Below are 12,322 nucleotides of genomic sequence, written 5' to 3'. Positions count from 1 at the left end.
TTTATTGGATTGCAATACTCAGGAGAAGGACAACAACTTTGTAGTGTCACCTGTGAATGGCATCAATCTTACTTATGACCAGCATCTTTTAATAGCTATTTTTCTACCTGGGGCAAGATTTGTCTTGGAGAGAAGATATGTGGCTAAAGCCAAGAGAACAGTATGTGTGTGTGTGTGTTAAAACATCATCATCATCATGCATATCAAGAATTTAGGCCTAGTGTAGCCTGTTCCGGCCATAGAAGTCATCGCTGAATCTTTTAAGAGGACATCCTGGTTTTCTTTTTCCTAATGGCTTGTACGTTAAGGCTTGTTTTGGTAATCTTTCTATTTTCATTCTTAGGAAATCTCACGTAATTCAATATACAGTTACAAAAAAACAGCAGGTCTGTAATATACAGAACAACCCACAACATGCAAAACCACCCTAATTCAAAGTTTGGGAGCAAATTAAAAAGACTGACACAATGCATTTTGTCATTATAACAATTCCATAATGTGATAGATAAATATATAGTAAATCTGGTTGAGAATAAAATTAGTATCTACGCTGCTTTAATAGAAGTCAACAGACAACACACTTCAAGAAACAAACAGCCATGTGCCCACCTTAATACAATGTAGGACCTCCTCTCACTGTGATGACAATCCTACAGGGCATACTTTCCACAAGTGTACAATAGCGATCAATGGGAATTTTGGACCATTCTTTGTGTAGGCATATAATGAGGTCCTGGACTGTTGTGAAGCAGATGTCCATTGCCCTCACCTGACACTCCATGTGTGGGATGAACCTGACACTTCAATTCATCCCACAAATGTTTAATAGGATTGAGATCAGGGCTCTGTGGAGGCCAGTCAAGTGTGCACAAGTGTGTTCATGACAACAAGCAATACATGTCGTAAGGTTACAGCAGCAACCTCATGACATGGTGCATTATCTTGCTGAAAAAGAAAATGGTCAGTTCCATAGAAATGCCACAAAGTAGGAAGTATTGCATTGTCCGGAATGTTTACATACCTCCAAGTTCAATGTTTGTGGCACTACAAACAGAGGTCTGAGGCCAAACCAGAAAATATAGGACCATACCATCATATTGCCATCCCCAAATTTCACAGTTGGAGTTACACTCTGTAGTAAAAAATATTCAGCAGGCATCCGTGACACCTATCCATCTGCTCAGTGGAGGGTGTAGTGTGATTCGTCGCTACATAACACAGCTTTCAAAGTTTCCATGTCCCACGGCACACTTTTACCTACTGTACTCTTTGCATTGAAGATGATGCTGCATGTTGGTTTAGGTAAGTGAGGCTTGCATATTGCAGTCCTACTATGGAAACCCATGTTATGAGCCTCAGTTCTGAGCATTTATTCAACATGTTGGCCGAAGAATGCGGTTTTTACATCTTATCCTATGTAGCACTTTATGGTCACGTTTGGTGAATATGGTGGGTCAACTGTGCCACTACAGGCGGCACTTGCAGTTGACTCCCTGTGCTTCTATCTCAGTATAGTATCACTGACTGCTGACCCATGATGGCCCAATTTGTCAACAATTCGCAAAACAGTTAGGGCTGTAACATGGTATCCTATCACAATGCCTCTTTCAAATTCCATCAGTTCCCTGCTCACAGCCATTTCACCAGGACACAGTTGTACTGACTTGGGAGCATCACATACTTCCAATTTATACCAGTTACAAACATGTGACTCATTACATGGCACAATGTCTGCTGACTTCTTTCCAAGCAGTGTACATAACACATGTGAATGAAAAAAACCAGAAATTCATTTGTTCATTGGGAAAGTGATTTGTATCCTATCATGATATGAGAATTTTTTTTTATGTATATCCCACTCATTAAAGGTTGTAAACATATCATACATGAGTAATTTACATACAAAAATACATTAGAACTAGTAACTTCTATATTCATAATATGGTTTATGAATGAAGCACCATATTATTGGTTTCATAATATGGTGCTGCCTGATGTATCATCATATACTAACAAACTGTGGGTGGGACTAGGATTTCTTTTTTAATCATATTTATTGTTTTCATGTATTTTTACATAGTCCAGAAATCCTAATCTAGAGGTCAAACATGGAACTTTCTCAAACCACTTTAAACCTCACCAATCAGCAGGACAGCAGTCTAACACCATTCAATGAAATTCATCTCCCACCTAAAGATAATCACAAACATCCATGCCCATGGCAAGATTCAAACCCACAGCCTGTTTGTTGGACAGTGGTTACATTAACCAGATTGGCAAGGCTGTCATTCAAGGCTTCATTCAACTGAATGAAATAATAAACCTTGACACCTCCATATAAGATCCAAATCATCAGGTTTGTATAGAGATATCAAGGTTCTTTTATCCTACAAAAATGGGATAAACTGTATAAACTTTATACAGTTTCCCTGGAAACTGTATAAAGAGGGTGAGTAAGGGAGAGAAGCAGGTTTTTTTCGTGCAGAGCTGTGAATGATTGGAATGCCTTGCCTGAGAATGTGGTGTCTGCAAAGAGGTTGAATGTGTTTAAAATATGGTATGATGAGCTGTGTGTGTGTGTGATAAAAGGACCTCCCAGATGAGTCTTTGACTCCACGAGGTCTTGGGGTGGTAATAATAATAATAAGCAATTCATAAACCAAAGTACAGTATCCTCTTAATTATTCAATCATACTAGAAAATCAATTTGTTTGTCTTTAAATAAAGGACTCTTAATTGAATGTATAGTGACACAGTAGTGACTAATGAATCAGACAGAAGAAATCAGAATTAAGGAGTTTGGTGGAAGTTCAAATAATTAGATCAAAAGTGCTCGAAGTTAATAGATGAGCAGATGAAGTGGCTTCTCATGGAGAATCTTAGAATTAATACTACAGCACTGATTTTAATTTGAAAGAATAATAATCTGAACAAAAACCACATTCATAAAAGTCAAAAACATCTTGAAATCAAAAAAGTAATTATAAACTTTATATTTTTTCATAAAATATAAATTAAATAAAAGGGGATAACCAGCAGAATTTATAGAGGGCTTTCATTTCTTATAAAGAAAATAGAAATTATTCATCAATAGTGCTGATTATGTTCTTATCCTTTTTTTCATTTTTTTTTTAAAGATGCCTTTGTTTTTCAGTTTTACTCTTTTATTATTATTATTGTTCAGGAATTCCATGAAGTCAAAACACTCATCACAAGCGGTCTAATGTAGACATTACAAAGTCTATGCTTAAACATATTTATTGTCTGAACTCTCACCATCCTCTTGGACAGTAAGAGTGCTGACTATTTTGTTACCATCTCAAGTAATAATTCTATGCAGCTACTACTCTGCAAGCTAAAAAAACATTCTTAATCCCTTACTCAGCATTCCCTTGCCCAACTTCCAGGAACAGTTGCTTGTCCCTTCTCCCTGCTCTACCATTTGAAAATCAGTCCATGCAGGAAATACCTCTCACCAACTAAATGTCTCATTCATAAAACCCTCTCTTCAACATTGATAAACTTTGTAGATCACATGCCGTTCATTTATCCTCACTGCAATATCCCACAATACTGATATTTTCATTACCCACCTCTTCACCCCCTCCAATCTTGATGACCAGATGTGAGCACAGTAAGCCCATAGTACATTAGTGTTAGGACTGTGAACAGGCTAAGGGTTAGATAATCCAGAAAGTCTGGTCTAGAGACATGGAACTTTTTGAGTTGCTTCAGACCTCCAGAGGGATGGTCTCACACCAACCAAACAATAAAATTCATCTACCGCCTAAAGAACATTCACAAAACATCCATGCCCATAAAATTATCACCCCACTACATTGGCTGGAGAGTGGACAATCATGAAATTGATATGAGGCTGGTGGCATAGATAGGCGATGGCAGTTTTTTGTGGAGTGGAATCAAGGAGAATGAGGGTGACTAGTGGAGCACCCCAGGGCTCTGTACGAGGACCACTACTCTTTGATTTGTACATTAATGATATAGAAGAATATCTGGAGGGGACATTCAGTTGTTTGCCGATGATTCAAAACTAGGGAGGGCAATAGTTGATTAAGATGATGTAGATAGCTTACAAGATGATTTAAATAAATTGGTAGTGTGGGCAAAGGACAATGGTTATCGATTCAATGTTATAAAATGTAAGGTAATGCACTTTGGGATAATAAGATTAATTAAGCACAATTTGTATCACACTGATGGTAATATTTTACAGGAAATTGATGAGGCTAGGGATCTGGGGGTGATGATGGTGGATAGAGATTTGAAATTCAGAGGCCATATTGAAAAAGTTGGCAAAATGGCTCAGAGGATTACTTGGATGTTGAAGAACACATTGACAAGTAAAGATAGGGCGGTTATTATCCCTCTTTATAAGGCTATGATTTGGCCACATGTTGACTACTGTGCACAGATTTGGTCACCTGCATTTCTTGGGGACCAAGATATGGTGAAGAGGATTCAGAGACAAGTAGCCAATCTGGTGACAGGTTTGTGGAACCTTCCCTATGAGGATAGATTGAGGGTGTGTTTTCTTAACACATGTAAAGGAAATTAATGCATAGCAGTATACATGTCCACAAGGAGATGTGCTTTGCATTATGGGAGATACTGAGACAAGGAGTGATGAGAGCTTGGTCCACCTTTGTTCGGAGTTGCCTGGTGTTGCACTACCTTACCTCAGTCCTGAAGATATTTTTCAGGTGCAAACTTTGTTTGCTTACACTTGGATAAAGGATTAAACTAAACTCATTAAATTCTCATTTCCTTTACATGTATTAAGGGAGGGAGCAAAACAATTGGTTACTACATTCAAAATATTAATTTAACACTAGAACGATTCAAACAACAGGAATCATACTGAGTGAGCAGGAGACAGTACTATTAAATAATAATACTTCCAATAAAAATCAATAATTTTTTTAAAAAATTATGAACAATTTATGGCAATTACTTTCCAAAACTAGGTCTGTTTTACAGTCTGTTCAATTAAGATTAGGATGATGACATAGTGTTTCACACATTTCAAAGAGAAGGCAATCAAATTTAAATCTACTCTACAAGATCTTTGTCTGATTTCAGTGAATTAATCAGACTCATTAGACACCAAGTCTAATGTCAATGATATAAGAAGCAAAACCTGACTGAATCCTCTGATTCTAGAAATCTTATGCAATCTTGGTTATTTTTTTTTTATTCTATTCTTAGCAGAATTGCCACTCTGTCCAAAATAGCAAAGCCAACATGAACCGGAGACTTGAGAGGCACCAGGTAAGAATAGCAGAGGCAATTTATTTTTAGTAGATGATAAGAAAGAAAGAAGATAACTTTCATGTTGGTTTGAAAGTAGCACACAGATTGTATTTGCAGAGAATCCTTGTTGTTTGTTCCGAAGTCCCTTTAAGGTAGTATATGGATATAAAGAAACCATTAGCAAGAAAATAATTGTTAATTATCAATCGTTAGCCGGACTACAATCTGATATGAGAATTTCTATACCCTACCTTAAAGGGACTTCTGAACAATCAGCAAGGATTCTCTGCAAATACAATCAGTATAAACTAGCACAAAATCTGCCTCCATTATCCTTATCTGGTGTTTATCAAGTACCCTGTTCATGTTGGCTTTGCTATTTGGGCAGACTTGCCATTCTGCTAAGATCATACCTCCATTGCATGAGATTTCTAGAATTAGAAGGTTCTGCCTTGCTTTTCATGCCATCAACACCAGACATAGAATTCAATGGAATTGGACAAAGATGTCCTTCTGGCCCTTTTTATACCATATTATTGTTATAGGACTCCCCCATTTGTCTCTATATTTCTCCATTGAATGCTTCCTGATGCCACTGGGTGATTGTCTTTGCCCATGCAATGCCCCACCCATCTCCATTTTAATTTTGGAATCTCTTACCCTTTGTTCAATAATTTTTTTTTTTTTAATATATCTTCATTCTTTATTTTGTCTTGCAGTCTGATGTTATGACTCTCTCCATTTGGCACTCAGTTTTCCTCATTCTGTCCATTTTGCTTATTGGTAGACACCAGGGAAGATGTCTCCTTCACTGGAATCCTCACCTTGACATGGTAAAGGGACTTGAGTCCCTTTTGAGGATGTACTGAGCATGCCAGCAGTGCATTCTACTAGCAGAGCCTCCCAAGCTGGGTCAGTCAATACTGAGGAACGAGATTAAGAGGGATTCCAATTGGGCATGATGGTACTCCAGAAGAGCGGCTTCCCAAAAAGTATCTGATATCCAATGGAATGAAGACAGCAGACTAGAGAACTTACTTACTTGGTTACTCGGACATATTCTGAGGCAGAGCAATGTAGGCTGAATAGAAAGGGAGGTGGGTTACCTATCTTTTGGGATGACAAGAGTGATAATATCAATGATGGCATTCTACAGCTCTAGTTAGATGGCCTACTTAGAGTTAGATGGTACTGTCAATCCTCTCCTGAATCGATTCATCATCATGGGAGAAAAGATGACTACCCCCATTAAAAACTATAGTACATTTGAATTCAACTGCCTATTCCTTGAAACATGTGAAACATTTTCTTATAGTGGTGTGTGATTGGAATGGATTGCCATTGGATGTTGTGTGTGTAAGCAGTGTGAATGAATTCAAGGATAAGTATGATAGCTGGTGTGTATGTAGCCTCCCTCGATGAGTCCCTGACTCCCCGGAAGTCTCTCTCTTAATAATAATAATAACATCATCACCCTAATCGTAATCAAACAGACTACACATCTCTATCCATAAATTATTCATAATTTTTTTTTTATTTATTATTTAAAATACACAACTGTAACTGACATGGTTCTTTGAAACTTTAATAGTGTTGTCTCCTACTCACTCAGCTGTGACTGAGGCATGTGAAAGTATGTTGTTTGACTCACTCGTGTTAATATTTCCAATGTTGTAACCAATTCTTTTGATCTCTGAATGATGCTTATGTTACAGTGAGCGAAATATATTGAAGTTGTAAATAAATTTGCCAGCAAAGGTTAGTCGATTGATAGAGCCCCTGCTACTAATGGCTCGCAAAAAAGTTAAGCAAGTTTGTAGCACGGTTAGTAGTTGGAAGGGGATCAATTATTCGATGCTGTTGGCACACTCTCCCTCGATGAGTCTTTGGACTACCTGGAGGTGTCACATAATAATAATTTTTAATTTCCTTTAGCCGTTTTTCAAAAGTATCATTAAATTAATATAATAGTTTTGGCATGATTCCAAAAATAAATAAATAATACTGTCAAAATGCTATCATTATTAAACTAAGACATTTTAGATTAGCCCAAAAGATAACCAAAATCACAATGCTGCAGTATATCTACACATAACAGTTAAGTAAAAAAAAAAGTAATGAGTATAGTCTAATTGTATATGCTGAATATCACAGATTATTAAATAATTCATGTCTACACGATAAAACACAAGTCCAGTCATATCATATGTTATAACACTCCACAATTACTTTCAGCAAAAAACAGCTACCACTGATATACTGTTTGTCAATATGCTAGAAATGAATTTTTAGTGAATGAAAACAATTTGGCTTCAAACATCTACACACAACTTCAGAATGTGTATGGAAGTACTTGAAAGTAGCAGCAGAGTTAGAAGGTGAAACATTTTAAAGACAGAAAGATAGACAATGTTGACTTATAGCAGGCTCATTGACTGAGAACTGCCTAGAGACTGCTTATTAAAAAAAAAAAAAAAAAAAAAAAAAAAAAAAAAAAAAAAAAAAAAAAGGAACATAACAATAAGGGAAATCAAAGCTAACTCACTTTAACATAAATCTATGCATGCATAAGCATAAAAACTAAGTTATTGAAAAAGCTGCTCTTATTTGGTTCCTTGCTTGCGAATATCCTTGCAGTTGCTGAAGCAAATGTGTGCAAATCAGCAGGAAATTATTATAATTCAGCAGGAATTGTAATAATTCATTAACAGCAATCAATACTGTTGATGGCGATGAATGCTGGTTTTCCACCACTCTATTCCTTAAACAAAGTAAGTTAGGCATCAAATGATACATATCAATATTTTTCAAAGGTAGCAGCTGAAACAATGTTCTTAACCAGTACTGTGAACAACTAGTTACAGGAACTGCATCTAGGATGCAGAGGAATAAATACTAGTTTGATTTTCTTGTGAAAAAAAAAAAAAAAAATCATCAACATGGCACTCTGTGTTCCAGTGTTCATGAGTCCATACATACACTTTGTGAAAAGCACTTGATAAAATGTCGTCTTCCAATGTGACAATGCGCAAACTCCCATTGCGTGTGTCACATTGTAGCCAATCAAAAAAAGTTTCCTCAATTCTCATTACAGTCTGAACTTGATTCGTTTCAAACTATCATTTTGTTTAGCCCACTGAAAGATTTTGGAAGAGGGGGGGGGGAATAAGAATGAAGAGGCATTCCAAGATTTTAAAGAGAGGTATTTACAGGATTGCAACAGGAGAGATTTTTCATCTAGTAGAACAAGGGGAAAGAGCAAGGTCATCCCTGGAAGTTGTGAAAGAGATGGTGAGTAGAAGAGCAAAAAAGTGTTTTTTTCTGGCATGGAGGCAGGGTGGTTGGACTATGGTAGGAATTCACTGCCTGACAGAGTAGTGAATGGGTTTAAGGAGTGGTATGGTAGACTTTGTGCTGTCTAAGATGGCAGCAGTAAGATGTCTCCGAAGACAGGTCACATGACACCATGGAGGTCCAGAATAGTAATAAAATAAGATGCCACAAATGATACATGGCTAGAATGGATTTTTACTGCATCAAGATTTTAAAGCTCTTCCAACACTGGCAGAAATGCTACTGTTCTAGAGATTTTGTTGAAAAGTGGACATACGCTACTATTGGCAATAGCATGGGCTGCACTTTCGGTGTAACCATCTTAAATTACAAGTATTACCATAATGATATGTTTTTATAGGATGTTAACCCTAGAAAAAAGTATATAGCAGTCTATGATAACTGCACAATATGAAACTTTTTTTTTTTGGTGAGCTTTTCTCTATATACTAAAAAAAAAAAAAAATTAGTTTTTCAGCATCCTTAATTTTTGAAGGAGAAAAAAAATTATTAATTTTTAATTATTATTTTGGATAACAATGGTAAGTCCTGAGGACTTAACATTAAATTTAAGAGAAATTAAACCTCCCTATAGAAAATGTATTAACCATAATGTCGTTACAAGTATTTTGCTGCTGATTTAAAATCTCCTGAAAACATTTTTCTCCGTCCATAATAAATCAGAATATTTTTAAATATCCGCGTGATAAACTATAACATAAGCTGTGATTTAATAGCAAGGATATGATAAGAACACGATTTAAAACAGAATACTCCGATGGAAACAGCAGCTCTTGTTTAACGACTGTGTTATTCTTTTTTTTTTTTTTCATTTAATTTATTTTAAAGAATAACTTCAGTTTATACAAAATACTGAGGATGCATCTTACGAGACACTAAACATGGAGATAAATGTCTCAAATATTACATAGCTTGTTTTATTTTTTAATGAGCAATTAAATTAACAAACAAATTTCATATTGGTAACTATCTCGGCAGATTTAAATACCTTCACCCTGCTTATTAAGTTATATAGCCCAGACATAACTGCAAGTAATTTAATTAACCAGATTTACAATACTCAAGTGAAATTCACCTATGCGCTTATGCACATATTCCAATCTCAAAGAAATCCATCAAAAATGAAGAATACGACATTGTATAAACTACTTGCCTATTTCATTAGCTTTCAATCACTCTTCACAATATGTATGGATGAAATTTCCACATTTCAAAGCTATTTTGAACCTAAATACATATAATTTTTATTAACATAAAAAGTTTTAAACTTCCCGAATTTAAGGAATAATTCATATTGTTTATTATTTACGCTGAAAGGTAAATACAACTAAAGAATGGTTCCATCAACTCATCAATAAGTCTTCGAAACTCGAAACACTCTCCGGCCAAGTTAGGCTTACTGTTGTATAATTACAACAAGTTGCTTAAATCTAAAACAACTGACTCTATATTTTTTACATTACAATCCATAAAGAGCATCCTATATATCAAATCAATGACAACATGAACTATTATTGGTTACTTTTAAAAAAATAAATTAGGAACTAATTTACAGGTTTAAATTTTTGGAGCGGAAGAACACAGACGATAATCACAATCGAAACAACCGTCACTATTATAAATATCAAAAGTATTGGAAGCAAGCTCTTCCATAAGATTGTTTTTTTGTAATTATTTTATGCGATTGAAATGAAATGAAGTAGTTGTCTGCTCTTATGAAATTGGCTATATTGCTTATTACTATGAGTGGTATTTTTTTTTTCATATAAAAAATATTAAATCCTGAGCAACAATGTATTATGCTTACTGCTCTTTAAAAATGGTTTCATTGTTAACACGTTGTCAGCTAGTTGACTGGTTTGCATTTTATTGAAAGGAAACCAGTGTCGAGAGATGAGCTTTATTGATAAGAAATTAAATAAAACAATGAAATTTTCTTTATGTGTAAATCAAATAAAAGTTCATTTTAAATGTATGTTTAGAGAATAATACTAAATCTGTTAACCATTTTTGATAGGTTATATTAGTTACAATACGTGCATTTTTATAGTTCATAGCACATAATTGTTAGTTCCACAATACTTTTATAGTTTTGTTAGCACACACTGAGCATTTTGTAATCCCTTTTTCATTCAATATGCCAGTTAAGATATTTTCTGACAAAGGAAAAAAAAATCCGAAAAAATGATTATTGTGCATACATTTTTGTTGTTGTTGGGAGTCATTCTTCTTAATTTCGTTCTTAATTTGTCGTTCAAATTAAGAACGAAAATATTTGCTAAAAAAAAAATAATATATATAGAGGGAGATCTCTCTCTCTCTCTCTCTCTCTCTCTCTCTCTCTCTCTCTCTCTCTCTCTCTATATATATATATATATAATATATAATAAATATTAATAATAATAAATAATAAATTAATATATATAAATAAAAAAAAATATATATATATATAGAGAGAGAGAGAAAGTGCGTGTTCGTGCGCGCGCGCGCGTGTGTGTGTATATATATATATATATATATATATATATATATATATATATATATAAAATAATTTTACTGACTATTATATATATATATATATAGTGTATGTGTGCAGTGGCGCACCCAGAGGGGGATGGGACTGGGCCCCATGTATCCTCCAAAGAAAAAGGAAAAAAACACTAGAAAAATTTCTAAAAATCTTTTCTTAATTAAAATTCTTTTTTTTTTTAATTTATGCTGGGTGGTGTCTTTATTTCTGTACTACTTATGAATTAGCGATCATTGCAGATGCTCACTCATTATTATTACGTGACACTTCCAAGGTGCCCAAGGGCTCATCGAGGGAGGGCACCTACTCTACAACTCTGTCTCCAACGATGCCAACGCCATCTACCGCCCATTACCACCACTGCTATTTTCACAATCACAAACATTCATGCCCACAGCGGGATTCGAACCCTTAGCCTGGAGAGCGGATACGCTAACCACTCGGCCAGTCAGGCCGGCAAGGTCGTATGCGATGCGTAGTGTGTATTCTCAAATCGTCGTCTACTCCAGGGATGTTCAAAGCACTGCCCGCGGGCCCCATGCGGCCCGTGGTGCGATCTTGTGTGGCCCGCCTGTGGGTTTTGATTTTCACGAGCGAAAAAATAAAATAACAATTTGAATCGAATGCGTAGTAGATATTTTAATTGTATCACTAATCGATAATCTCGATGTTGATAGTTTTATTTAGTGTTTTTCCCTATATATTTACCAAATATTAGATGTGTCAAAGAAGCGTTCTTACATTGTTTTGTTCCAACGCGCATGCCCCGAGCGCTCACGGATATTACATTATTAGTTACATGCAGTTTTTAAATCTCAATACGTTTGTATTACTGTTATTAACAATTTTAATTGTTAGCTATTTTAACACCATTATTTGATTACATAATTCCAGTACTTAAAGTTCACTTAGTATTCCTGAGTTTATATATATACAGGGTGTTCGGGATAAATTTGACATATTTATAATTAATTATATTTTTCCGTAAGTTACATGTATTAACACACACTTCTCTTCATTTAAAAGTTTGGACCCTTCTTCATTCACATACAAGATGTCAGAAAGGATGGATAGCTGGAACCCACCTGAATCATGGAAGAGAATAACTTGTATCATGATGATTCGTGCCCGCCATCAAAATAAGGATATTACGACTGCTGCCCAATG

At 35.3% G+C, this 12,322-nt stretch overlaps 1 protein-coding gene across 1 annotated transcript in view; it reads right to left on the bottom strand.

The window, feature by feature from the left end:
• The window catches only part of LOC150105951 (uncharacterized), a 138,633-nt gene extending 128,453 nt beyond the window's left edge, over positions 1 to 10,180 (bottom strand). The window contains exon 1 of the mRNA XM_090394440.1: positions 9,775 to 10,180. The gene's annotated coding sequence lies outside the window, so the exon portion shown is untranslated. The remainder of the gene's footprint in view (positions 1 to 9,774) is intronic.
• Between the last annotated feature and the right edge of the window lie 2,142 nt (positions 10,181 to 12,322).

Source organism: Typopeltis vanoorti, chromosome 6 (genome assembly GCF_054136105.1).
Source record: "Typopeltis vanoorti isolate ZY-2024b chromosome 6, IOZ_Tvanoo_1.0, whole genome shotgun sequence".
In the NCBI taxonomy this organism is placed as follows: domain Eukaryota; kingdom Metazoa; phylum Arthropoda; class Arachnida; order Uropygi; family Thelyphonidae; genus Typopeltis; species Typopeltis vanoorti.
Note: the sequence above shows the minus strand (reverse complement) of the source record. Positions and strands in the feature narration are given on the sequence as shown.